Genomic DNA, 12,242 nt, shown 5'->3' on the forward strand with positions numbered 1-12,242 from the left:
TGGTGTCAGGCTCAGGATGAGAAACTAGACTTGCCCGGAGTGCCCTGTTCACGCTGGCTCCGTGTGCCTTCTGCATCTCGTCCAGGCGCTTTGAAGCTGATGGCAATCCATCAGGCTCTGGTTCTCATGCTAAGGAGCATAAACTTCCCTGGGCAAAGGCATTTTTCTCTCGAATTCATGTATACACCTTCATTCATCAGACTTAATAAGTCCCGTCCATTTCACAAAGACAAATTTTACTCTGTATATAACGTAGCTCCATTTGTGTTCCCTAAGCGCTGAAAATTGCCATTTATTTTGGTTCTGAACTCTCTTTATTTTTCATTAGTTACAAGAATGAATAACATCTCACGCTTCTATAAATCCCACGATGATTTTGAAAACTTTTTATAACTGTAGTTATAACATCAAAATGAATTTTGTTCCAGTGAGGAGGAAATTCCAATTCTTTTCATTTACTCTTTATAATTACTTATAAATTACAGTGCCTCTAAGGAGTCGGGCTTGCTGGCTTTTGATCAGAGACAAGCCGTAGCCTCTCTTTAAATTATAGATCTCTGAAGAGGCTGAACCTCAGTCTGCTTAGGAAAACATATTTCACCTGTGAATAGCTAATGCTGGCTCGTTAAAAACAAACTGCTACGCTGTCTTAAAGTGGTTAATTTCAGTTCTGTTAAAACGCAGACAGATAAGTGTTTGCTCTGAAATATGGTTTTCATATGTGGTCTATGTGACTCTGAGAATAATGTCTTCTTAGCAGCTGAGGTTTCCTTCTGGATTGCACTAAGTAACTATAAAAGATTTTATAGAGCAAAATTATTATTTTTTAAAATCAGAATTGATGAACATTAAGGCAAACAAATCCCCTCTCTATAGGGGCATATGAGTGCTTTTTAACTTCACATTATTACCCTATTCCATACAGTCCAGCAGTGAGACTAGGCCACTGATCCTCCTTTTCTCTTTGAATCTGGGCTGCGGCTTCATCTCTATCAGCAAGAAACATGTTCTTCCTGAGCTAAGAACAGTTACTCCATTTCCAGCATCGACTTTGCATCCAGACCGCTCTACCAGGAAAGGACATAAACCCCTCTGTTGTCCACCTCGGGTAATATTGTTACCATTCCCAACTTCATCGCTAGCAAAGGTAGAATAACTGAGTAACTAAAACCTGCAAAAGGGGACTTGTGAAGGGTTTGTGGCAGGCCAAGCTGCCTCAAGGAGGACGTGCTTGATCCCGCTGGTTACTAGAAACCGCTGCCTATTGCAAAGCTGGACTGGGCGTCCATAGCCAGGATTTTCACAGTCCTTCGTAGCAGCGCATTTAATGTAGATGGAAACATTTATTTTATATATGCAGATCCTGTGTTGCCAAACACTGAAGTGTTAATTCTCTCTCATCGTCTGTAGCTCTGAAGGCAACTGTTGACTATGTCCTTGCGCCCATAAGCTGGCCATTGGCGTCCTTAGTTTGGGCGTTATAAACTGGAGCATGCAGAAACCGGCAACCTAGCCGAGGAGGCTGAGCTGAGAAATTGCCCCTAAATCTCTTTGCTCATCATACAGGAGACAGGGGAATCTAACACTTCCTTGACAGTAAACGGCTATTCCATTATCTCAGCTCAGTGAGCATACTTAGCCCATTTCATGCCCGTACCATGCTTTAAAGACATAACAAACAATAGAAGTTGTTAGTTATTGGCACGCGAGATGGAGGCAGCCGTTCATTTTGTCATTAACACGAGGCCACCTCGAGGGAGATACTGGGCAGCAGAAGAAGAGAGCGGAAAGCTATAGAAACCACGCAGCGATCGGTGCTCTTGCAGGAGTAAAGGAAAGCCTCATCGAACGATCCAGAGCTCCAGCGCTGGTAATACGTTACTAACAGCAGCTCTTTCGGCAGGAGCAAGGAGGACTGCAGCGTCGGCGAGCCCCTTTCGGCGCGCGCAGCGAGGCGACCCGAGGGCCGGCGCGAACTCGCTGCCGCCTGTGTCTGAGGCCGGGGGTACCGCTTTCCCCCCTGAAGTCCTGCACTCCTGACACGCTCAACATTTCCATGCAAGTAATAGGAAATGAAAAATCACACAGCCCGTGCTGGCAGAGGAGAGATGCAGCGGGCTTGCGGTTGCCATTAATAATTACACAGCAATAGAGAACTTCCCAAGATCGCTAAAACCGGTAAGGTTTTTCCCTGTAGCAGCGAATTCGGGGAAACACACAACTGATTACGGTTAATCCCAAGGGCCAACGTTTGCAGCCAGCAGGTTACAGCATTACCCTGGACGGGACCAGGGGCGGGGGGAGCAGGCACCGTTTCGGGAGCTGCAAGCCCAAGGGAGTCGCGGCCCCACAGCCTCCCCCGCGGGACGAGGCCGAAGCCGGGCCGCCTCCGCGCAGCCAGCCGCTGTCCCTTCAGCCAGCTCCCAAACTCTCGGCCGCAGCGGCTGCCACGCGGGGACAAAAAAAGCGCTGCCGTCAACCAGGGCCAGCAAAGCACCCGCATAATTGTTAAGCCGGGCACTGCTCGTCGCCACGGGCACCGCCAGCCCCTCCTTGCCGCAGCCCGCAGGCGGCGCGGCGCGGCGCGGCCCCCCACGCGCGCCCGCCCCAGCCCCGCGCGGGCGCGCAGCCACCGCCCCTCCCCCCCGCCCCCATTGTGTCCGCCCCCGCCCGGCGATTGGTCGGTCCCGCGCGTGACGGCAGCTCGGCGGCGCGTTGCCATTGGCGGCGGCGGCGGCAGCGGGGCCCGGAGGGGTGGGGGGGCGGCAGTGTGAGAGTGTGTGTGTGTTGGGGGGTGGGGGGTGTGCGCGGGGGCGCGCGTGGGTGTGCGCGGGGCGGGCGGCCGCAGCGGGCGGGGAGCCGCGTCCAGCGCCGCGGCGGAGGTAAGCGGCGGCGGGCTCGCCCGCCTCTAACGTGTGAGTGCGGGGGGACGTGGGGTGGTGAAGGGGCTCCGCTGTCTTGAAACGCGTCCGCGTTTCTTTTGCTTATCTTCCTCCTCTTCTTTTTTTTTTTTAATTTATTTTTAATTTTTTTTTATTCCAGCTGAAATAGGGTCTGAAGTGGCAGCTCTCTGCCTAGTGTTTTTTTTTTCTTCTTCTTCTCTAATTTAAAAAAAAAAAAAAGAGAAAACGCAGCATCCTGTGTGAGGGGCAGGTCTGCCCCTGAGCGTGTTCCCGCGGCGGGGAAGGGAAGGGAGGCACGCGCGGAAAATAGCGGCCGGCTCGTGTGCGCTCCCGCGGGGACGGGGACGGGGACACCTGGCGTTGCGCAGGGGGCAGCGTGCCCCTCTCACGAGGCAGCCTCTTTTGCAGCCAGAGGTGCGAAATGCCTGTCGGCACGGGCAGGGCAAACCCACGGGCGCCGGCAGCGCCTTGCACGGGAAGCGGGGCCGTGCCTGAGAGACGGCATCCTTTTTCTTTTCTTTTTTTCTTTCTTTTTTTTTTTTTTTTTGAGGCGGGTCTGGGAGCGTAGCGGGTTGTAGCCCTGCGGTAGGCTGTACCTCTCGTCTAGGTGCTTTGCAAGAGGGAGCCTTGGTGCATTTCTTTGAAACAGTAGGAGGGAGCGGACGGCTGGTTGGGGCAAATGTTTGAAAGCTGAGGGTGGGCTGAAGGGTGACGGCAGAGGTAAAGAGAGCAGCCGTGGATGGAGAGTTAAGGATGGAACTGACTTCGACACGCGGAGGAAAAAAAAAAAAAAAAGGAAGGAAGGGATACCGGAGCGTGCTATGAATAACTGGCTGTGCTCGTGCAGCAGAACGGCAAAGTATATAATCTCACAGAGAAAACCCACCTTTCGCCACGGCAGAGAGCATTCAGGCGTTGGAGCTCTGTGGAGGGTATCGCTTATGCGGAGAAGCTTCCGCGAAAGACGCCGCTGGCCAAGGCGAGCAGGCTCAGCCCCTCTTTACCCTGCGGACGCTCTAACGTTTAGAGATGACCCTTTGACCGCCTCAGGAGGTAGATCAGCAATGAGAATGTGCTTCTGATGAATGACGCTGTCATTCTACAGCTGATCCTTTTTTTTGGGGGGGGGGGAGAGGGAGGAAGAGCAGATTAAAGAGTACAGTTCAAAGGCATGACTAATTTTTAAAAAAAATCCGTAACTTTCTCCTAATTAAGAATGCTCTGCAGCAGTAATTCTGGGAAGCCAATTGGATGGTACAAACCTAAAATGAAGTTTGAAATCTTACGTTTGCAGAGCAATTTAACCAGTTAAATTCCAGGAACAGGTAACAGTACAGGAACGGCAGTGCTACCTGTATCTGAAAACACTTTAGTGACTTAACTGTAATGCTGTATTAATCGGAACTAAATCTACACATGCAAGCAATTGGCTGTTTCTTACTATGCTGTTGTCCTAGAGTGACCTATTCTCATCCGCTTTCTGGTTTATATAGCAGGTTTACTGTAGCTCCCAATCATAAAGTAATCTTTGACTCTGAAGCAGTAAAGTAATTATGCTAAATTGAATACCAGCTATTCTGATTGTGATGGATCCTACTAATCATCTCAATGAGCACCCACTACTCCTTTAAAAAAAGTTTGTTTTTTTTTTCCTGAGGATTTGAAAACTGCAAAAATACCCTTAATCCTATTAAGACTGATGGAATTTACTCTGTCCTTGTAAACTGATGTTCTCTAGATTAATGCCAGATATGGAATAAGTTGAACTTTAGTCTTTCCACTGGAGAGATTAAAGAAAAAGAAAGGCAATTACAAGTGTTAAAATGGGAGAGATGCAATTATTCATTTATATAGAATATCTACAGTTATAGCATAATGCAGAATAAAATAAAACTCCATTTTATTATTGACAAAGCCTTCTATTTGTGCTAATAAAACTGACACGCTAATATTATGCTAAAAGAGCTGCAATAATGTGCATACATTAAGACTGCCTTAGAAAGTTTGAAAACACTGGGCAATCTTTCCTCTGCTGGCAACGGGAGGCAATATTGCTAAGTGTCTTTGCTGTAGCGTCTGCTCTGGTGCTGCCTTCCCTGGGAGGTTTTGCCAGGGCTCAGTTCTGCCTTAGCAGATGAGCTGAATCGGCGCGGATCGCATTGCTGCGCAGCCCGCCCTTGCCCATGGCTGGAGCTTGCCTACGCCAAATGCCTCGGGTGGGCACGCAACAGACCTTGGTTGCCTCAACAGTTACTGCAACAAAACACAACAAATTCGTGCACCAGACTAGCTCACTGCAGGTAAACATGTTCTTCTCTGAAGACATACCTATGCCAGAGGTTTTGGCCATTGGATTGATCGATTTCCAGATAAGTAGAGGCAATTAATGTGCGCATAAAGTGTAGTGTGGGTATTTGCAGATGATTTATTCCTCCTCAGAGTTCAGAGAAAATTCCTTCACTTGATGGTTTCATGAAACCTTTGTTTGCAGACTGTAGCGACTCATATGGCCATATTCACTGAACAATTAAATGAATCCGAAGCCAACAAATTTGCAAATAGACGGTGCAGTTATAGTTTCCAAAGCCTGGGCTGTGACGGAGCACAACTAAAGCAAACTTTGTTGTCTGCATCAAAACTTTTTGAGTGATAAGAGTGTGAATTTACCACTGTGGTAGTTAAGTTGGGTTAACTAAAAACATTAGAAATTTAAAAAAAAAAAAAAAAAAAAAGGTCTCATCTTGAGCTACACCTTAGCAAAACATGAGACAACGCAGTTACCATGGAGTAACAGCAAGTAACGCAGCTGGAGGCATATACTTGCCACAGTAAATACACGAAATAAAAAACAAAATAACATTGCTGGTAAGTTTTTAGCTTAGAAAATTTTCTTATTTGAGTCTCCCATTTGACTGAAAACTTAGTTATTCCTGACTAGGAGTAGAGGTAAAGAGTACTCCTACCTAGAGTAGGAGTAAAACTCCTAGTAGTTTTACTAGGAGTAAAATCAGATTGTAATTTTGGACCTACTTTGTACCCTGTTGTGAGTAAAACTCTTAAATTTGACTTTGTGGGGTGTCAGAGACCAGAATTTTGAGTTTAGAGATGTCATCTATAGATCTTAATGATATAATGTTGGGAATATGATCGCTGTTGCAATAAGGGGAGAAAGGGATGGGGGTGGGAGAGCTATAAGCTGTCTTTTGCTCCTGGCTGACTGAGGAACTGAATTATGTGGAACACTTAGTCACTCCTTGGGGTAGGAGCACAATGCGTCCCTGCGTGCTGCTGGGTAGTCCTTGTTACTGATGACAGCATATGTAATTCCTAGCTAAAGCACTCATTGTGACCTTTGGCTTGCAGATAGCATTCCCTTAGAGAAGTGTATGAGCTGGTGCGTATGCCCGTTCTCCTTTGCAAAGCTCTCTTGAGTGCTTAGTAAAGATCCAACCAGTTCTTTATTACAGGAGAAGAAATTCCCTATGCTCTCTCTTATCATTTCTCATGCAACAGAAAGCAGATCTTGTCCACAGTGTGCTGCAATGCTGAGGATAAGATTTGCTGACTAGAATTGTTGTGGTATTCTCTCTCTGGGAGCATGACATGAGGGAAGAGACAGATCACACAGTGCCACAAGTGGACAATGTGTTAAAGGCTGCAAGCAGAACCCCTGAGCTTGCTGTGAGCAACTGTGACCACTGAGGCTTGTCCTTCTGAGAAAGGCACAAGAGGAATTGCTGTATGACTCTTACAGTAAGGAACCTCTTTAAGCTTTAGTTTAACTTCCAAATTCATTGTTTCATCAATCCATTCCATCTATGAAGCATGGAGACCTCAACTGAAATTCTTGTCCTGCCGTTTCAGAGTTAGGTTTTTGTTGACTTAGTCATGTCCTAACATCTCTGTAAAAAATTTAGGGAGCAGTGCTCTGTTTACAGAATCACAGAATCGCTGAGTTTGGAAGGTATGTCTGGAGATCATCTAGTCCAACTTCCTGCTCAGCGCAGGGTCAACAAGAGCAGGTTGCCCAGGGCCGTTGTCAGAGTTTGAATATCTCCAAGGCTAGAGACTCCACAACCTTTCCTGGCAGCCTGTCCCAGTGCTTGACCACCCTCACGGTAAAAAAAGTTTTTCTTATTTTTAAATGGAATTTCCTGTATTTCAGTTTGTGCCGTTTCCCTCTTGTCCTTTGTCTGGATGCCACTGAGAAGAGTCTGGCTCCGCCATCCTTATTCCCACCAATAAGTTACTTATAGACATAGATAAGATCCCCCCGAGCCTTCTCTTCTCCCGATTGAACAGTCTCAGCTTCTGCTTATTTGTCACGTGCTGCAAGCCCTAAATCATCTTCATGACCCTTCACTGGACTTGCTCCAGTATGTCAATGTCTTTTTTGTACTGGGGAGCCCAGAGCTGGGCCCAGTGCTCAAGATGTGGCTTCACCAGCGCTGGGTGGAAGGGAACAATCACTTCCCTTGACCTGCTCGCAATGCTCTGCCTAATACAGCCCAGGAGGCTGTTGCCTTTCCTTGCCTCAAAGACACGTTGCTGGTTTCTGTAGGACTTGTTGTCCACTAGGACCCCCAAGTCTTTATCTGCCAAACTGCTTTCCAGCCAGTTCGTCCCAGCCTATACTGGTGCATGGCATTATTCTACCCCATGTGCAAGACTTTGCGTTTTCCTTTGTTGAACTTCATGAGGTTCCTCCCTACCCCTTTCTCCAGCCTGTTGAGGTTCTTCTGAATGGCAGCCATCTGGTGTATCAGCCACTCCTTCTAGCTTTGTATCATCTGCAAACTTGCTGACGGTGTACTCTGTCCCATTGTCTGGTTAATTAATGCAGATGTTAAACAGCACTGGCCCCAGTATTGTCCCCTGGGAGACACCATTAGTGACTGGCCTCCAGGTGGACTTTATGCTGCTGAGCCCAGCAGTTCAGCCAGTTTTTAATTCACTCACTCATCTAGTCAGTGCCTTAGTGGTTTGTCAGTGAGGATGTTATGAGAGATAGTGTCAGAAGTGTTGCTAAAGTCAAGATAAACAACATCCGCTGCTCTCCCCTTGTCCATCAAGCTGGTCACTTCATCGTGGAAGGCTTTCAAATTGATCAGGCATGATTTCCCCTCTGTAAATCCATGCTGACTACTCCCAATCACCTTCTTGTCCTTCATATGTCTGGAAGCAGTTTACAGGATTATTTGCTCCGTTGCCTTCCCAAAGATTGGAAGAAGGCACTGAGTACCTCAACCTTTTCCGTGTCCTTTATCACCAGCTCCTCTTCTGCCCCATTCAGCAGTGGGCTCACATTTTTCCCTGCTCTTTCTTTTGCTGCTGATACACTTGTAGTAGCCTTTCTTTTTGCCCTTCGCATCCCTTGCCAAATTCAACTCCAGGTGGGTTTTGCTTTCCTAACCCCATCCCTGCGTGCTTGGATGGTGTCTCTGTATTCCTCCTGGATCACCTGTCCCCGCTTCCACCTCCTGTATCCTTCCTTTTTATGTTTGAATTTTTCCAGTTTAAAACTCTTTAGGAACACAAAGACAGAAATATGGGCTGACACTATATAGCACTATCTCAGCACATTAGGAAAACTGGCATGAGATGAGATGTCACCTTTCTCCATGGGCAGAGATTGTAGTCCTGTCAAAGAGCACAGTTAAGTGATTGTAGTTAAGCTGGGCAAAATCAGTGTGTAAACTAGTCCTGCATCACATAAGATTAAAAAATTGCTCATTTCTGTTAGAAAGAGGCAATTTGGCCTAGCAGGTGCAGCAAAGGGTTGGTCCTCCCCTGGCCTGGCAATATACTTTCAGCTCTGGGATTAACCTCTTTCCCTTGTGCCCCACTTTCTGTAAGATGGAGACAGCTCTATTAAACTTCACCAAATGCTTTTAGAGCTTCTGATAAATGCAACGTTATATGAGCCAAGTATTACTGTTATTACAAGCAACATTACTGTTACAGTCAGTGTATGTCAGGGTCTACAAAATAGTCAAGAAGTGCTTCTTTGTGTACTTATTTTCAATAATGCTTTCAGAGAAAGGTACCACTGGATTTCAGCTTGTTATTTGTGTTCCTCCACCAAAGTAGATGCCTTGTAAAAGTGGAGATCAGGCTGCAACTCCTTTTGGCTTGCCATCCAAATGGAGACTCAACTTGTATAACATGGCTGAAGGGGGATGTCACTGTGGAAGAAAAGAGAGGTGCAACACAAGGAGTAGCAGCAGTGAATAAGAGCTTTAGGATTGGGTTTGTTATCAAATTACTTTAATTGAATATTTCACTTAAGAAACTCTTTTTCGATCCTCTAAAATGATTGCTATCATTTATCAGTGAATGCGTTGCATCCAGTCACTGCACCAGGCCCAATGTGAGGATCCTGAAGGGTGTCGTCTTTTCAATTGCTTTCTGCGAGTGCAACGTAGATATCGTAGATATCGTCATCAACTCCCCCCAAGTTTAGCAGAAGATTGCCAGGTTTTCAAATACCCTTTTGAAATCCTACTGAGTAGGCATTCATAGTGTGCGTGAGGCGAGATGTTAACAGAGGGTAGTCTCTGTAGGCCTCCTTTATAATCCACAGGAAGAAAAAGAGTCCTGAAGAAATCAGTTCAGAGCTAGACCTTACTGTAGTCTTCTGAATTACGTCTGGAGAAATCTCTCTTTCCTCATAGAAGGAGCTTGGGGAGACCAGGTTAAAATTAGCCTTGAAGGATACCCTTTGCAAGTGCTGCAAGTTAGAGTGTAGACCATGGCAACATGCAACACCATCCCTTCTCCCTGGTGTTCAATAAACTTGTTAAGTCTTCATAGCAATGAAAGTTTGTGCTTTTCAGGGCTGGAGGATTAGAGTGAAAAGGTGGGAAGTCCACTAGGTCCTAGGAAGTTATTGGGGCAAGAAAGAAGAAGGTGGGGTTTCCAAAATCCACCTAAGCAATTATATAAAAATAGGTTTCTGAGTTGCATTTTCTCAAAATAGAGTTGGAATCTTAAAAGCCTATGATCTTGAATACCTAAAGCGGTAGCAGAAGGGAGGACAAACAGATGTACCTCCACCAACACTATGAAAGAGAGGGAGGAGTAAACAAGATCAGTGGTATTCATATTCAAAGACTTAAAAAGGGTCATCAATGTTATCTGTATCAAGCTGTTAAAGTGATGGTTATAGCATGTTCCACAACTGCCTAACTTAAGACTGAGAGGTGCAGACAGAATACTCTTTTTGCACACGTGCACGCGCATACATACACACGCACACAGAGGAAAAGCTAGAAAGTCTGCTTTTGACATGGAGAAGATCTTAAGAGGTATAACTAACATTTATAGATAATATCTGTATTATGTTATAACAAATATATGGAGCTGAGAGCGGTGGAATCACTTTTACATGTTGGTAACACTCCTTTGCTCAGTTTTATCTTTTCATACCGCTGTAGATCCACATTACTAAATAACTGAAACCAGGACAGCAGCTAATCAAGAGGCGTGTTATCGTTCAAACACTTAGTTCCCTTTGCTTTAGTTTCTGAGTAAATAGCTAATGGCATATCACGTAACTAGACGCTTGAAGAGACTTCAGGAGTTTTGTTAAGCTGGACTTTGCATTACATGAGCTACAGAAATTCCTTAATGTCTATCGTTATATAGGACAAACCCTATAAAATAGTCACACAGTGCTATATACAAAGCACTAGAAATAGAATACATCCATGGTTTAAATACACCGTAATGTTGCAACGTTCCATTTATAACAGCAGATTGAAGGGGGATCTCCTACTGATTTCTGTCTTTGTTTCTGTTGGTATTTGAACAGAGCCTGTGCATCATGAGGGTGATTAATCTCACTGAGCAACCAAGAACAATGCAGTTCCAGATGTTTTTTCACAAACTCTTGTCACGCTTGCTGCTGATGGGTCGTTCCTCTCTTTGTTCCCCGCTGCAGGCTGCCTCTTCCCCATCCGCACAGTCGCAACATTGACAACGGTTGTGCACACTGAGTGTCCTGTAGGAGTTTGGCATAGGGCAATCAATTTTTGTTTTGTGCTTTTGTCGTCTTAGGTAGCGCTGTGGCACGGCCATGCCCTCAGAGTTCTCTTTAGTTGCGTCCCGGCACTGCAATAATGTATGTTTGAGGAATCTCACTGTGGTTCCCTGAGTACTTCTACCAAGAAGAAGCCTTCCAAATGAATATGCCTACTGTCCTCCTAAATTCGCCCTGCTCCTGGCAAATTTTGAACGTTGTTTAAAAAAACTTCCGTGAAAGAATTTTTCTTTTTTGTTAGCTTAATTGATGAACACAAATCTTGGCCAGAGCTTGTTTGTTCCGAGTTGTTTCTCTGCAGGACCTCACTGTCCTCTCTAATTTTCCACTTTATTAAAGACACTGTCAACCTGAGTATCCTCTCTGAGTTGAAGTTTAAGCGTCCTACCGCGAATTATTTGCATGATGGATGAGCAGAACATTTTTGCTCTTCTAATACAGTCTGTCAACCTCCAGCTCTTCAAAAATTGGTAGCATTCCTGTCCCTGAACTAGCGTTTAAATTATTTAATTTATTCCCCTTCCACAAGAATTGGTCTTTAACAGAGACAATCGCAAAGAAATTGACAATTCAAAGTTTTGAGTGTTTGAATTTAAAAAAGGTAAGAGCATATTCTCAATTATGTAAGATATACATGTATGGAACATGACATTCTGGAAGGCTTGTGAAGAAATCCTAACAAAGTCATTTCTGTCTCCTCCCATCTGCTTATTTATCTTCAAAAAAAATCAATGACTGGCAGAAACATTGCAATCGGTAACTCATTGCACTGAAAGCTCTTGAGAGCAAAGGGAGCCACATGGCACAGTGCCATATATATTTAAATCGAGTGCCTTGTAGAATGAGATATGGATAAACGTCTTGGAATAACATACCCAATTCTGTAAATTTACAGGTTGCACCAGCTGGCAAATTTAAAATATAACATAAGAAAAGCAAGAAACTGGAAGCACTGCTGTTGATCAGAAAGGGCAGAACTAATGGACTGTGTGGATATAGATATGTTTGAAGGTGTCTGTTCTTCCCACTACAAGGTAAGGCACAAGGGGGTTTTTTGCCAGTTTGTTTCTCTTTATTGCAGTGCATCTATTCTTTCTGTGGCAATGCCCAAGGTAGCAATTGAGTTGCTCTCCGAAGCTTGTGGAAGTAATGAAGACTGGTTCAGAGGCAATATCCAGCTTAGGAGCTCATGGCTAAAAATTATCGTCTGTAGTAAATGTATAACTGGGCTGTATTCAGACCAGAAAAGGCCTGAACTTTCAAAAGTCAATGACAAACGTGAATCCTCAGATCCTATA

At 45.3% G+C, this 12,242-nt stretch overlaps 1 protein-coding gene across 5 annotated transcripts in view; it reads left to right on the top strand.

The window, feature by feature from the left end:
• Positions 1-2,799: 2,799 nt before the first annotated feature.
• Positions 2,800-12,242, top strand: part of TMEM108 (transmembrane protein 108) — a 169,725-nt gene continuing 160,282 nt past the window's right edge. For 2 of the 5 annotated variants that reach the window (XM_068935617.1, XM_068935613.1), the window contains exons 1-2: positions 2,800-2,882; positions 11,840-11,978. The gene's annotated coding sequence lies outside the window, so the exon portion shown is untranslated. Of the gene's footprint in view, positions 2,916-11,839; positions 11,979-12,242 lie in introns of those variants that run through there. The other 3 variants (XM_068935618.1, XM_068935619.1, XM_068935614.1) reach the window with 2 other exon arrangements.

This window comes from Struthio camelus, chromosome 2 (genome assembly GCF_040807025.1).
Source record: "Struthio camelus isolate bStrCam1 chromosome 2, bStrCam1.hap1, whole genome shotgun sequence".
Lineage (NCBI taxonomy): Eukaryota > Metazoa > Chordata > Aves > Struthioniformes > Struthionidae > Struthio > Struthio camelus.